Raw genomic sequence first — 14,065 nt, 5'->3', positions numbered from 1 at the left:
ATATACTTTCAGAAGTAAAACATTTTTTAGACATAAATAATACTCCTGAAGTCTCCATTGTTTATGTTTGGGATGCCTTAAAATCATATCTATATGGACAAAGTATCAGATGGTATAATAATAAAAGGAAATCTTGGGATAAGGAATTGTTAGATATTCAAAGTAAATTAGACTCTTATAAACATACTAATAAAGAAAACATTATGGACAAGAAAGTTATTGAAGAAATAAACAAACTAAATGAGAAATACAAAGAAATTTTAACTCATAAAGTTAAAAATAACTTTAGAGAATACAAGTTTTGTCTTATTCAATAAGCCCCAAATACTTACATAGACTTAAAAATAAAACAAAAGGTTGAATAAACAAAACCATATCAAAGAAATCTTTTCTCTAAGGAAAAAGAAGAATGTTTCTAGTATACCAGAAATACTAGATGAATTTAGAAATCACTTTCACAAAATTAACCATAATAACATTAACATGGAACCTAAAGATAAAATAAAGGAGTTTATAACCACAAACATGAATAAAAAGCTTAATAAACAACAGATTAAACTATTGGACAAGAGTATTTCATATACAGAAGTTATTACACAAATAAATAAGCTTAAATCAAACAAAGCACCGGGTAATGATGGTATTATACCAGAGATATATAAAATTCTTTCTAAAAGTACATATTCATTAATACATAAGGTTTTTATTTTGGCCCAAACTGAGTTAATAACCCCCCCATCTTGGCAATATACATTTATTTCGCCAATTTTAAAACCTAATAAAGATCCAACTAGATGTTCTTCATATCGGCCCATCTCATTACTTAATGTTGATTATAAAATGTTTATGAGTATTTTTGCTGATAGATTGAAGACAATCATTCCGGCATTATAGATATAGATCAGACAGGCTTCATTGTAAATAGAAATACTTTTGATAATATAAGAAGAACTTTAACATTAATTGATTTTGCAAATAGGAAAAGAAAGATTTAACACTTATTAGTCTTGATATAAGTTCAGCATTTGATTCAGTAAGCTGGGACTATCTGTTTACCTTACTGAAGTGCACAAACTTCTCAGATGCATTTGTAAATCTAATTGAGCATTTATACAAAGGAACGTTGGCTTATATTAAGGTAGGAACATATGTTTCACAAAAAATACCCATTCTTAAAGATACAAAACAAGGATGTCCACTTTCTCCACTATTATTCACTTTAGTAATGGAGCCTTGGGCTAATTTGATCAGAAACAGTACTGACAGAGGGTTTTGAAATAGATGAAAATACAACATCCAAAATTCAACTTTTTGTAGATGATGTTCTAATTACATCAGCAGGATCTAATTCTTCTATGCAGTCTCTATTTGATAAAATGATGAATTTTAAAAGTATTTCTGGTTTAATATTCAATGAAGAAAAAACTAAAATACTACCTATATATACACGAAAAAATATTCTCATTAGTGATTTTACTAAATATGTACCCAATTCAGGTCAGATAACTTATTTAGGTATAATACTATCTAAAGATATTAAATCTATTATATATAATAATTATAATACCTGTTTTCTTAATATACAAAATCTTTTTAATACTGGAATAATATGTTTTCTACTATGGAGGAGAGACTTACAATTATTAAAATGATAATATTCCCCAAGATTTTATACTTAATACAATCAATAATACTTCCACCTACAAAAATAATTATCAAGAAACTGAATACACTAATGTTAAATTTCCTATGGGCACCTAACAGACCTAGGATTGCATTAAAGAAACATACTAATAGCTGGTCTCAAGGGGTATTTCTTTTCCAGACTTTAATTTATATACTATCTCTTCTATTGTAAAAGTTATTACTTTATTAATAGATCAGTCATATGTCGCAAAATGGAAAGATTATTGGGAGCTAATTAGTATGCACTTCGTGAAAATCTCCTTAACACATAAAAATATGATTGTAAATAACTCCATGTTATGGTTAGTAAAGGAATTTTGTACTTCACCTATTACACCTAAACATATGGTTTGTTACCCATTAAATATTATTATTAGCTATCGTAACTTTATATTCATGCACCCTAAGTATAGGGAATGGAATTTTATTGTATTCTGTATAATGTATACTCAGGGTATGCTTTTGTCATCTACTTCTGAAGGAACTCATTTAGCTATAGATAATGATCTAAAGTACTGGTATCAGTTGATATCTGATAATAAAGTTAAAAATCTAGATTTCTTAAAACAAGAATTTGATCTAAGAGAAACTTGCTGGTTAGAGGTTCAGACCTTTAGACAACATCTCATTAATAAAATAGATCTAATGTCTATAACAGTTAAAGAATCTATTCCAACACTGATTGATTACTTGATATTAAATTTACAACATAAAGTTTCTGATAAAGGTAAACTTTCATACATACATAAAATTATCAGACAAGAAAGTTTTTACAGTGTAGATTCATACTGGAATTATTTCACTTCTATTAATGGGGACCCACCAAATCAACAAGATAAACAATATATATTGGAATCTGCTTATTGAACTACGTCTTCCATTGTCTGGAGACTTTATACATGGAAATTTTTACATAGATCTTTTTATACATCTTTGATGATGAATAAAATAAATAATAAAGGTAATTTATGTAAGAGATGTAATGTAGAAATTAATGCTGACTGGGCTCATATGTTTTATGACTGTATAAAATTGAAAGAATACTGGAAGTCAATTAATGAATTCTTGCAGGCTCTTTTTACAGATAATTTCATTATTTCTAAATCTCTTATATTATTCAACACACCTGTACCTCAAAGTGTTAAAAAGGTTAAGCTTCCCTTGTTATGGTCTATTCTAGCAGTGGCTAGGAAAATAATAACTAGAAATTGGATTTCAGATACACCTCCTTCGTTCAATGAATTTAAAAATGTTATGAATATAGTGTGCCATATGGAAATAAACACAATTAGGACAAGAACAACTAGAAAAACATCTTATTATATTGTATGGGATAATTTACAAAATTTGTTAAAAAAATTCTAATTTCAATAGCACGGTATTTTAGTTTAATTAATTGATCTGATTGTAGTGGATGTCTTTGTAAATACTTTAGTTGTTTTGTTGAATATTATAATAATACCTATTTTTAATTACTTGTATAAAATTGTTATGATATTTCTCTTATATGTTAAAACAATAAACCTGTTTTGAAAAAAGAGTTTCTTTATGCAGTAATGCAAGCCAGCTAATAGAATTTGCATTGAGGATGAATGCATTATCCCCGTACTTCAGACTATACTGCTATGTTCTGTTGAAGCATAGCAGATTAAAGAGTCCTCTTCCATCACACTCAGATCTTGTAGTCTGCAAATATTTAGACTCAGACCATTCAAGACAGTCCTACCTCCAGGATGAAAATTGAGATCTTGACCATCTCCTAGTTTCATTGGTTTCTTACATTTGTTTTACTGCTGCTAATCTACACTGTCTTCCTATCTTGGGAATTTTCTTCTCATTTCATTCCAGTTCACACTTCAGCAGAATGTGAACATTGTCAGGCTTTCACTTCCCTGAGTGTGCTGAAATGGTAAATTTTGCATTTGTTTACTAAATACCGCATTAGACTAATTCAAGTTTGATAACGTTCTCATTTGTAATCCATGATTTGCTAATAAGGTATGTAGGATATTTATTGGGTCTATATTAGAAGAATAAAAAGACTAAACACCAGATGGCCTAAAGGCCAAAAATGCCAGACTTCAAAGTGCTTTTTGTGAGATTGCAGTACAGCGAAAATCGGAACATTTGCCCTTTCCTCACTGTAGTGCAATCTCGGAGTTGAAATAGCGAGTTTGAGTATTTCAGCCTTTAGGCCATTCGATGTTTAGTTTTTTCATTTATCTAATATAGACCCTATTTATTGACTATGTACTGTCCTATAAGCATCATTCATATACGTATCATCTTCTACATAATATTCATATCACATTCAAATATCTGATCTGATATAGAAACTTGTTCAAGCTATCTTGACTTTTTGAGTTCTAATTAATGCCTACCTTTGATATTAACTTATAATTCCAGTATGTTTAATTTGTCCAATGGATAATTCTATGTAAATTTTAAAAGTGAAAAGCAATGAAATGCTATGGGTTTATTAATTTGAATCTCACCCCTGTTAACACAATTTCCTGTCTTTCTTAGCTTCACTTAAATCACATCTACAGTAATCTATAAACTTCTGTTTCTTATTTTCTGGACACAACACTACCATACACAGTTAAGTAGTCTGACCAGCAAATAACCGTTATTTTTTATTTTATTTTGTTTTATTAATTAATTTATTTATTTGGATTCTCCTCCAGAATTTATCTTTGCATTCTACATGTGGAATGTCTACTCAGGAAACAAAGAATTTTCCATTGTAGATATAGCAGTCAGTTGAGTGATCTCCCTTCTTATAGATGCTGGTCTTGTAAAATTTAATAACAAATTAAAATCCCACCACATGTCCTAATCGATCTGTAATTGAACCTGTGAATTAAGTACCAGGTTTGTGCTAATTGGAAGTCCCATGTAGGCTAATTAGTGCTGGTGGCGCTAATCTTTAAATCATATGTACATTTTTTACTTAAGCATATAACATGACAGGCTATAGCACATTGTAAATAAATAGATGAATCATATGCAAATATAATAAATAATAACTTCGCACATTCTGGATGGTTAATTTAACTATGTGCAGTCTTGGTATCTGAGTGGTTTCATGAAGAGATGGCCATGTTTGAAGTAATTACAGTTACTAGCTGTTTTATTAGTCACTGGCTTTCTTATTTCCAGTCTCATTAACCGCATTTAGGGAACAATATTGATGTAGCTGATACTGAGAGCTTAACACATCACTGTTTGATTGCCAATGATATTTTTGGTAAAGTGTGTCCTGCAGCCTTCATCAAGTCATTGCTGACCCTTCATTTTTCACTGGTATATGTAGTTATGGTAATTTCTGTAGATGTCTCCAATTCATGTAGAAGGTCTGCTTATCATCTGATTGAAGTGATTATGAAGTCAGAGAATTTGAGTTTTAAAGTACTGTATTAATATCTTATGCTGATTTAACCAGCTGAATCTTGGTTAGTCTTTTTCCTCTTTCTGTAAGATAGAGAGTTTAGTTAGTATTGCCTCACTTGCAAAAACTCTGTTGCTATTTGTTTTCAGAAAACAAAATGGAAAAGATGTAGGTAATTTGATTTACAACTCCTGCCTATCAAACAGTGCTGGATATACTACACAAATTGCAGCGGAGTGCTTCCATATTCAAGAAGCAGCATGTAAGGATGTGCCAGGCTAGAGGATTCACTTTTTTGTTACTATTATTTTCTTTGCATGTTTAACTGTATGACATCCTGTCAGCCTGACATTGGACAGTAGATGTCCTGGACTTGACATCATGTGGGTGAATATCTGTTGCTTTGCAGAATTATGGAACTTCTGACTGGCAAACGGAGGACCATTCTCATACACAACTTGTCCTGGAATTCCATGTCACGAAAACATAGACTTCAAGGCAGCAATTATGTAGTACGCACTGTATTCACTGAGCCATCAGCAGGATCTACAAACATTTTTGCTCCCCTCTTTGTGAATGAGCATGACTATGATCACTCATTTTTTTTCACTGCTCTGCTGAGCACCCTACAAATCTTTACTACAAAGTAGCACAGAAGGTCCTACTAGATTACACACAGAAATTAATACAGTTCCTACCAGACCACTCACAAGTTTGAGAAATGTGCAATGTGTAGAACCGCCTTGAGTTGTGTCTCCTGTCATATGAAATAAACTTTATATTGTCAGCTGCAAAATAGGGCTATAATCAATGACCCCCAAGGAGTTCACCTTCATCGTCAGTCTGAGTCCAGTGCCTTCTAGTACAATTTTCCACTGAGACTAAATCAAACTACTTTTTCACAGATACACACACACACACACACACACACACACACACACACACACACACACACACACACACACACACACACATACGCTCATGTGCGAGTGAGCATGCACACACAATGTGTCTTAGAAGGGGCTACTAGTACCTGTTTCCTGTATTCATTGTACACACTGGCTCCAATGAGATTATTTATCTGATACCAATATCTCCATTACTCAACACTTTTCCAGTGAGTTAGACACTATTTTAATTATAATTGCTGACTGTAAAGCAGTTTCATATCTAACAGGATGGACACCAGCAAACAGACCAATGTTATAAGGTTGTCTTTTGTTAATAAAGTAAGACATCAGCTTTTATGAATGAAAAGTGGAAGCTCTTTAGTTCTAAAAAAACTATTCTTATACATACCAGACAGTATTGTAGATAACACTTTCGGCTTTTCCCAGTTAGGGGTCAGCACAGAGGAACTCCGGTCCGCTCATGATTGGCAGAGGATTTTTACAGTGCCAAGTTGCCAGCCCAATGCCCAACCTTCAACGAAGGCACGCCCATTCACACTCATACCTACCTGCATGTCTTCAACGTCACTCGACCGAGGGGAGGACATGCAGACTCCACACAGAAGGTGCTCTAGCCGAGAATCAAACAGGAGAACCTCTTGCTGTGAGGCGACAATGCTAACCACTGCACCACCAGTGCACAAGGAAAATTAGGGAGAATAAAATAAAATGTTTTATATGGAAAGACTGAAAGCAAACAAGAAAGAAAAAGAAAAAAATCAGAACACTTTAATTGCATCTTAACTTATTGTAGCTGCCTAAGGTATCAAGCTGAAAGCAAAGTCCCAACACATTTGTGATCCTGAAATCCTCTGCTTGACTTTTTAAACTTTCATTTACAACTTAGAATTTTTCAAGTCCAAATAACATTCCTGGGCAAACAGAAGAAAAGGTACAGCATCAGTAGATCTAGCTTGGCACATTCGACAGATGTTGAAGAGAATTCCAAAATCAAGTAATAGCTTCAGCCAAAAGAAAAGAAAAAGACAGCAGCAGTTCTGCTTCAGTACATTCCATGGAGATCATCTAGATTTCAAATACATGTAGAATCTTTGCTTTCTTTTAAAACAAGCTGCGGAATGCATAGGCTGTACTATTACACGGTGAGGTAATATAGCTTGTCAAGGGAATGCTGATAATGGTAAAAGTAAGTATTTATATATTACAGTAAACAATTCCACATTATTAAAAGAAACAGAAATACATTTTATGACTCTAATGAAATACACAGATATTCACAATTTAAATCCAAGAAAACAAATATCATCTCAAGTAATAATTGATACATGTACACACACACACACACACACACACACACACACACACACACACACACACACACACACACACACTTGCTGTAGTTGCTAACAGTTTAAGAATTTACTGAACACTGACATCAATCATCACATGACATGGTTCTCTTCCTTCTGTGCTAATTATCTTAAAGGCAAATTACACAATCAAATACACTCTAAGTGACAGTAGGGAACCCACAGACTATCACGCTAACTCACCTAACAGCATATTATTGGGATGTAGGATAAAAAATGTGAATAGCTGGCAAAACCCCCTCACAAACGCAGGAAGAGTACTACAGCCAGGATCTGAGCCAGGCAAAGCAAGAGCAATGTTAGCTGCTGCATAACTGTGCCACCCTGTTCAACTGCATTCATTTATCCATTTATTCATTCATTCATTCGTTCATTCATTCAGTCTCTCTTTCATTCTCCAGTTACTCTCTTAACCTAATTCAGGATAACAGAGGATCCAGAGCCTTTCTCAGTCCTCTGGGAACAAGGCAGGGGAATTAATGCTTGACAGGATGCCAGGCCTTTGCAGTCCACATACTCACTTGCACCTGTGGGTTTGGCATATTTTAAGTTCATCTACTGCATGTCCTTGGAATGTGGAAAGAAGCCAGAGTACTCAACCAAACTCTATGCAGACACAGAAAGGATTTACATAACAGGAAAAGCAGTTAGTAACTGAACTGTGCCACATTGCTCTCTTCTATTATAAGCTGTTTTTTAAAGTAACAATATTTAATATTGTAAAATGTGACATAGTTGCTTATATACACATGCAGAAGAGAATTCATTTTTTTATGGAAGACGAAGCATTAGCCTGTAAGTTGCGATTTTTATTATTAGCATCTTGAAACTCACAAGAGATGCACAAAGCAGACCTGAAATTTGTGTTTGGGCAACATTGTAGTTCATACTTGTATGAAAGAAAAGTACAGATTAAAGATATGCCATTTTAGTAAGACAGCATAAGAAAACGTGTGCAGTGTCTGCAAGTTATTTGCTTTCCCTGTAAATATAGCACCATAATTTCTATGTTGATTCCTAAGCCTATTTTGTACAATTTAATCTTCACTAAAGGATTTTTGTTTAGCTGAAAAGCACATTCCTCTAAGTAGTGCAGCTTACAGACTGAAGAACAAAACTGACATTGTTATCTAAGAATTCCACATACGTTAATAGACAGCAGAAGTGCCAGTATCCGCAGATGATTGCCTGGAATGCACACGGTAGATAAGGGGTGATACACGTCACTTGGCACTTGGCATAATATTGACAAAGACACGGTGGCCTCATTTGTTCTGGCTTTTAGCTGATAGCAGTCAATGAGGATTCAACTGACAGACCAGGTCAAAGCACATTGCAGGATGTAATTTCACTGTGAGTACAAATTCTCTACTATGTACCAAAAATAAAGGGTAAGTTCTGACATTTTAAGCTGTCTTCCAAGAGTATATTTATCATGTCACATTACCTTGTATTTAAAAGTTAGAAATGTGGAACACAGTCCATTCAGTTTACACACACATACAAACACACACACCAGAACTTTCAACTTCATCTACTTTAAAAGAACGTACCTATTTTCAGGCCTGATTTACCCAGCACACCATAAACCTATTTTTGGAGGCATGTCCCTATTTTCAAGCTTGCTTTACCCTTTCACACAATTTTCCATATCTGCCTATTTATACATGATATTTGAAGCTCTCTGGTGCACAGAAAACCACACTGCATGAACAGAACTCTGGTGGCACAAGTAATTTAATGAAAGAGGACAGATGTCTTACACCTCCTGTCTTCAAAGGCACAAATAAATCACCTTGTGTAGTAGAACTTTGAAATAGAGTTAATTAATGACTACATATTTTATATTGCGTCTTTGACAGTATAGTCATATTTTTGCCACTCTCTGCTTTTTAAATGTTAAAAATGTTAAAATACATTTAAAGACATATTAAAAATGAAGAGTTATGTGTTCTTTGGTATTCAAATGTTCTGATAATTAAATGTCCAGATTTTTGGCTTGATGCATCTACTTTTCAATGGCCTTTGGCCCTATTTTCTATGTCTGTAGTATATGAAGCAGACACTCAGTCTAACACACACACACACACACACACACACACACACACACACACACACACACACACACAGTAATTCACAGATGTAATTTGTCTGAATACTGGTACTGTTAGGCACCACCTTACTCACGTGTGCTACACATAATCTTACCCCTACTCCCTGCCACAACCCTAGACCTACACAGTAATCTACAAAACACTCTTTCTCTAAGAGTACCACTACACAGAAAACACAGACACACACACTCACACACATTACATAAACACCATTACACACACAAAACACAAAACTATCAATTTACCTAGCCTTTAGTTTAACACTAGGCTGCAAATACTTAAGTGCGCGCACACACACACACACACACACACACACACACACACACACACACACACACACACACACACACACACACACAGCCTAAACACAACATACATTTACCCCTTATCTAGCCCTTATCCTGAATAACCTGTGAACACTCAGCCCACACACACACACACACACACACACACACACACACACACACACACACACACACGCACACACACATACACACACACACATGCACTTTCAATCCCAGTGTCAAAACTATCCAATGAATTAAACTTTCAGAATTACTCACCACTTCTACATAACTTACACTTGATTAAACAGAATTCAATAACCCTACCTGTCAATGAAACCTTCACTCAACAAAACACCACAACAAAGCATATCTGGTAAAAATTAATGGAACCTATGTATCTTGTATATGCATATATATATATATATATATATATATATATATATATATATATATATGTTTGTGTGTGTGTGTATAGATATATAGTATTTATGCTTGTTTATTTACATATAGCATGGGAGTGCCTCTTTGTTTAGTTTAACAAAAAGTACATCTTGCTATTTATTAAAAGTATTTTAGCTGTATTACACTGTGGTGGTGGTGCTGCTGTAGCGTTGTCGCTTCACAGTTAGACGTTGCACGTTTGATTCTCAGTTAGAGCATCTTCTGTGTGTCGACATGCGTGAATGGGCGTTCCTTCATTGAAGGTTGTGCGTTAGGCCCGGCAAGCCAGCACGTAAAAATCTACTGCCAATCATTAGCGGACTGGAGTTCCACTGTGGTGACCCCTAACTGGGAAAAGCCAAAAGACAGTTTATTTTAGCTGCATTACACCCCACAATTGATCTCCTTACAGTATGCTGCTGTAGTGACCCATTAGTGGACCCCCTCTTCCTTCAGGGGTGGCATAAGGCATATGTAATTTGCCTTCTGAATTTTCTTAGCTGATATATCCTTATTCTAACTCCACCTCTGCCCCTTGTGACTACTCTCTTTGTCTTTAGCGTTTTGTAATGAAAATGAGCAAAATACATGAAGGCTATATAGAGGAATATGTAGTGACTTCAGCTTGGCAATACAATTCTAAAAGCCTGAGTTCTACTATCAGACTCATGTCAGACCATTGATTCAGTGGCAAATTATGGGTATAAAAGACTTGGCGCTGACTATTATGGTGTGCCTAATGATTTAGCATTAGAGCATGCCAGGCTAAACTGCAACAGAGACTGTTTTAGATAATCACATCTGTTTTTATGCAGCATCCCAGATGTTATTATTTGATCATTAATTGTACATGTCCTAGTAATGCTTGCCAGGACAGCCAATAATCAGAGGACATAGATAAAACAGTAGGTCCCCTATTGAAATGTCAGCACTGAAAATGCTGAGTTCCAACAAGCCAGAAAAAAATACCAAAAAAAAAAACAGGAAAAGAGGAAATCTCAAAGAATGTTCTTTTCCTTCAAACTTCTTGCATGCCTGTACCCCTCACCCTAGAACTTATATATATATATATATATATATATATATATATATATATATATATATATATATATATATATATATATATATGTATACTGACCCCAGCATTGGCATACCTCAGGAAAAAAAGGAACATTCACTTTAGCAGACCTCAACATTTTAAATGTTACCAAAATGGCTAGTCTAGATTATAGCTCAGACAACCAGAAAGCACTCTGAAGCCACTGACAGAGTTAAGATGATGACGTATGTTTCCACTTTCCCAGTCAGATAATTAATCTTCTTTTATTTGTTTGAAATGGAGACAAGTGCTGTGCTATTTTTTTTAACACTTTCATGCTTGATTTCCACTACTGTTAACCTTTGGCACCAATCAGCTTTTCCTCCCAGACTCATTCATTCTCCCTCCCCCAGTGTAGGTAATATCCCAGCACATCCCTTTTCTGCACAGTTCCTGTTTTGAGTGAAGAAAGCCACTTAGGGTTTGTGGCATCTGGATTCATGCACAGAGGGGTGAGATGAGATGATACAACTGGCCCTTTTATAGCAGTTATTGGAAATTTCACCTCTGACTCTCTTGAAATGAGCATGGAATAATATTCTAAAGCACTGCACACATACTACTGTGCATGCAACTGTAGGAAACATGTGGCTTCTTTAAGGTTACTGCATCAAGCATTGGCCTCTTCACTCTCCTCTAGGAAGGGCTATCCTCACTGTGCCATCTCTCGGCCTCCTTCCTAATGAAGGAAAGCAAACCTGCAGTCATTTATTCATTCATTAATTCTTATTCTTCATCCCTAATGCAATCTCCTACACTAGGACCAGAAATCTTCAGCTGTTATAAGTACCAGAAATGAGCCTCAATGTCCATACACCTCTGTGCCTGAAGCCTATAATACATCTAAATATTAAAGCATACAAAGAACATGACAGCCTGCAGGTAACAAACTCAGGTTTGAAACTGCATGCATTTAGCACACAGAGCTGTATTTGTTTCTTCAGCAGGTTATTTGCTGAACATGTAGACATGAGTTTGATGGGCAGTTCATTAAATATGTTTATTGAAATGTTTACTGAGTTAATTTATATGCCATGGAAGGAGTAGCAATGTGAAACGCTGATGATTTAATCCAGTTGTTGTGGTTCAAAATTTAATTTACAGTTCATTCTTATTTTGTTGGGTGACTATGGAATTATTACATGTAAGTTTGGTCATCAAGTTCCAAATATGGAATGTGCAAGGGGGGGCCTAGCTTTCCTGGTGAAAATACCAATTTTAATTGTATTTAAAGGACAGTGCATGATATGTCAGAACAAAATGGAAATGGAAGTTTTGCACATGAAGTTTACATTGATTATGAACCTGAGAAATACTGACAGGTTAATGGCACAGTGACATCACAAAGAAGTTTGTCTGGATTGAAAGAGGAAGGCTGTTTATATTTGCCCAAAATTTCTCAGTGCACCAAGTTGTAGTGGGCTTGTCAGCAAAAATGACCTGGTAACTATCATTGTTGGAGCATAGAAGTTTACTAGCAATATATGCCACCACTATGTCTCCTGTATTAAAGAAGTTGCTTTCATTGTGTAATAGTGGAAATTCAGTGTTAGCAGGCATGTACCATTTCAATTGTTCCAGGATTTTTTGACAGCATGAGTCCTAAGGTCATTCCAGCTTTGTCTTATAGAAATGCACAGGTATTAAACAAACGTAATAATCAATCTAGTCATTAACTATTGCATGTAAAACTTTCTCTGTGGTGTTTTTTAAGGAATTTAGTGCTGATTACTACCTGTCAGCACTATGGAAAGTATCTTGCAAAATATGTGTGCAATAATGTTAGAGATTTGAATATTTTAGTATTATGTATTATATTTACAGCAAAACGTGCAGGATTTAAGATATGCTAGTAGCTGAATGCATGAGAGAATATTTATTATAAGAGGCAAAATCATGCAACAACTTTACTTAACTTATGATTTTATTTGTGGAGGGGTTAATTTGAGATTGTTCCCCTACTGTTTGCCTTAATGTGACAATGAGTTTATTATCCTTTAATTTAATATGGGATGCTGTTACACAGTCCAGTGTTAAACATGATTTACCTGTGAATGATTTGGATGTTGCTGATATTCAAAGCTGTCTGATATAGCTTTTTTTTTTGTGTGCCCAAAGGCTACTGGCTAATCTTTGGGAATGCTGTCTAGTGGAATATTCAGAAACATGGATTGTGTCTTTACTTGGGTCTATATCGTGAGCTTGAATACTAAAAATGTCGACTTACCTTTCATTGACATGGAAATGTTGAAGCCACACTTCATCAAATGGCCAAATCACCGTTCAGTGGCCATTCTGTTACATCTGCCCTTTCCCCAACTGTAGTGTGATCTCAGAGTTAGAATATTTAGTTAGGGGGCACAGCCCCCCCCCCCATTGGCAGGTCTGGTGGGGTGAAGCCCCCCACTTAAAAGTCTTTATTTTTATGTGGTGTTCATTGGGGATCCTATTAGATGACTGAAGGTGCATTTTATCAAATGTGTCTTGGACGAACTTAAAACAACGAAAAGCAAAATAGCAAAGCGGCTTTTAAGCGAATTCTTTCCTAGGGAAAGAATGTACTTGGCCACTTCCATTACTTTGGCATTTTTGGCACTTTAGCGTGATCTCAGAGTTGGTATATTTAAGTAGGGGGGGGGGGGGGGCACAGCCCCCCATATCGGGGTGTGTTTATGTATTATTTCAATTTTTTTTTCTTTTTTTTTTTGGAACAGCTATTTTTTCCCTTGGAAAAAAAATCGCTGTTCTGAGCTTTTGAGATTGTAA

This window comes from Protopterus annectens, chromosome 12.part0 (genome assembly GCF_019279795.1).
Source record: "Protopterus annectens isolate FY-2018-M chromosome 12.part0, PAN1.0, whole genome shotgun sequence".
In the NCBI taxonomy this organism is placed as follows: domain Eukaryota; kingdom Metazoa; phylum Chordata; order Ceratodontiformes; family Protopteridae; genus Protopterus; species Protopterus annectens.
The sequence above is the reverse complement of the archived record's forward strand: the minus strand, read 5'-3'. Positions refer to the sequence as shown.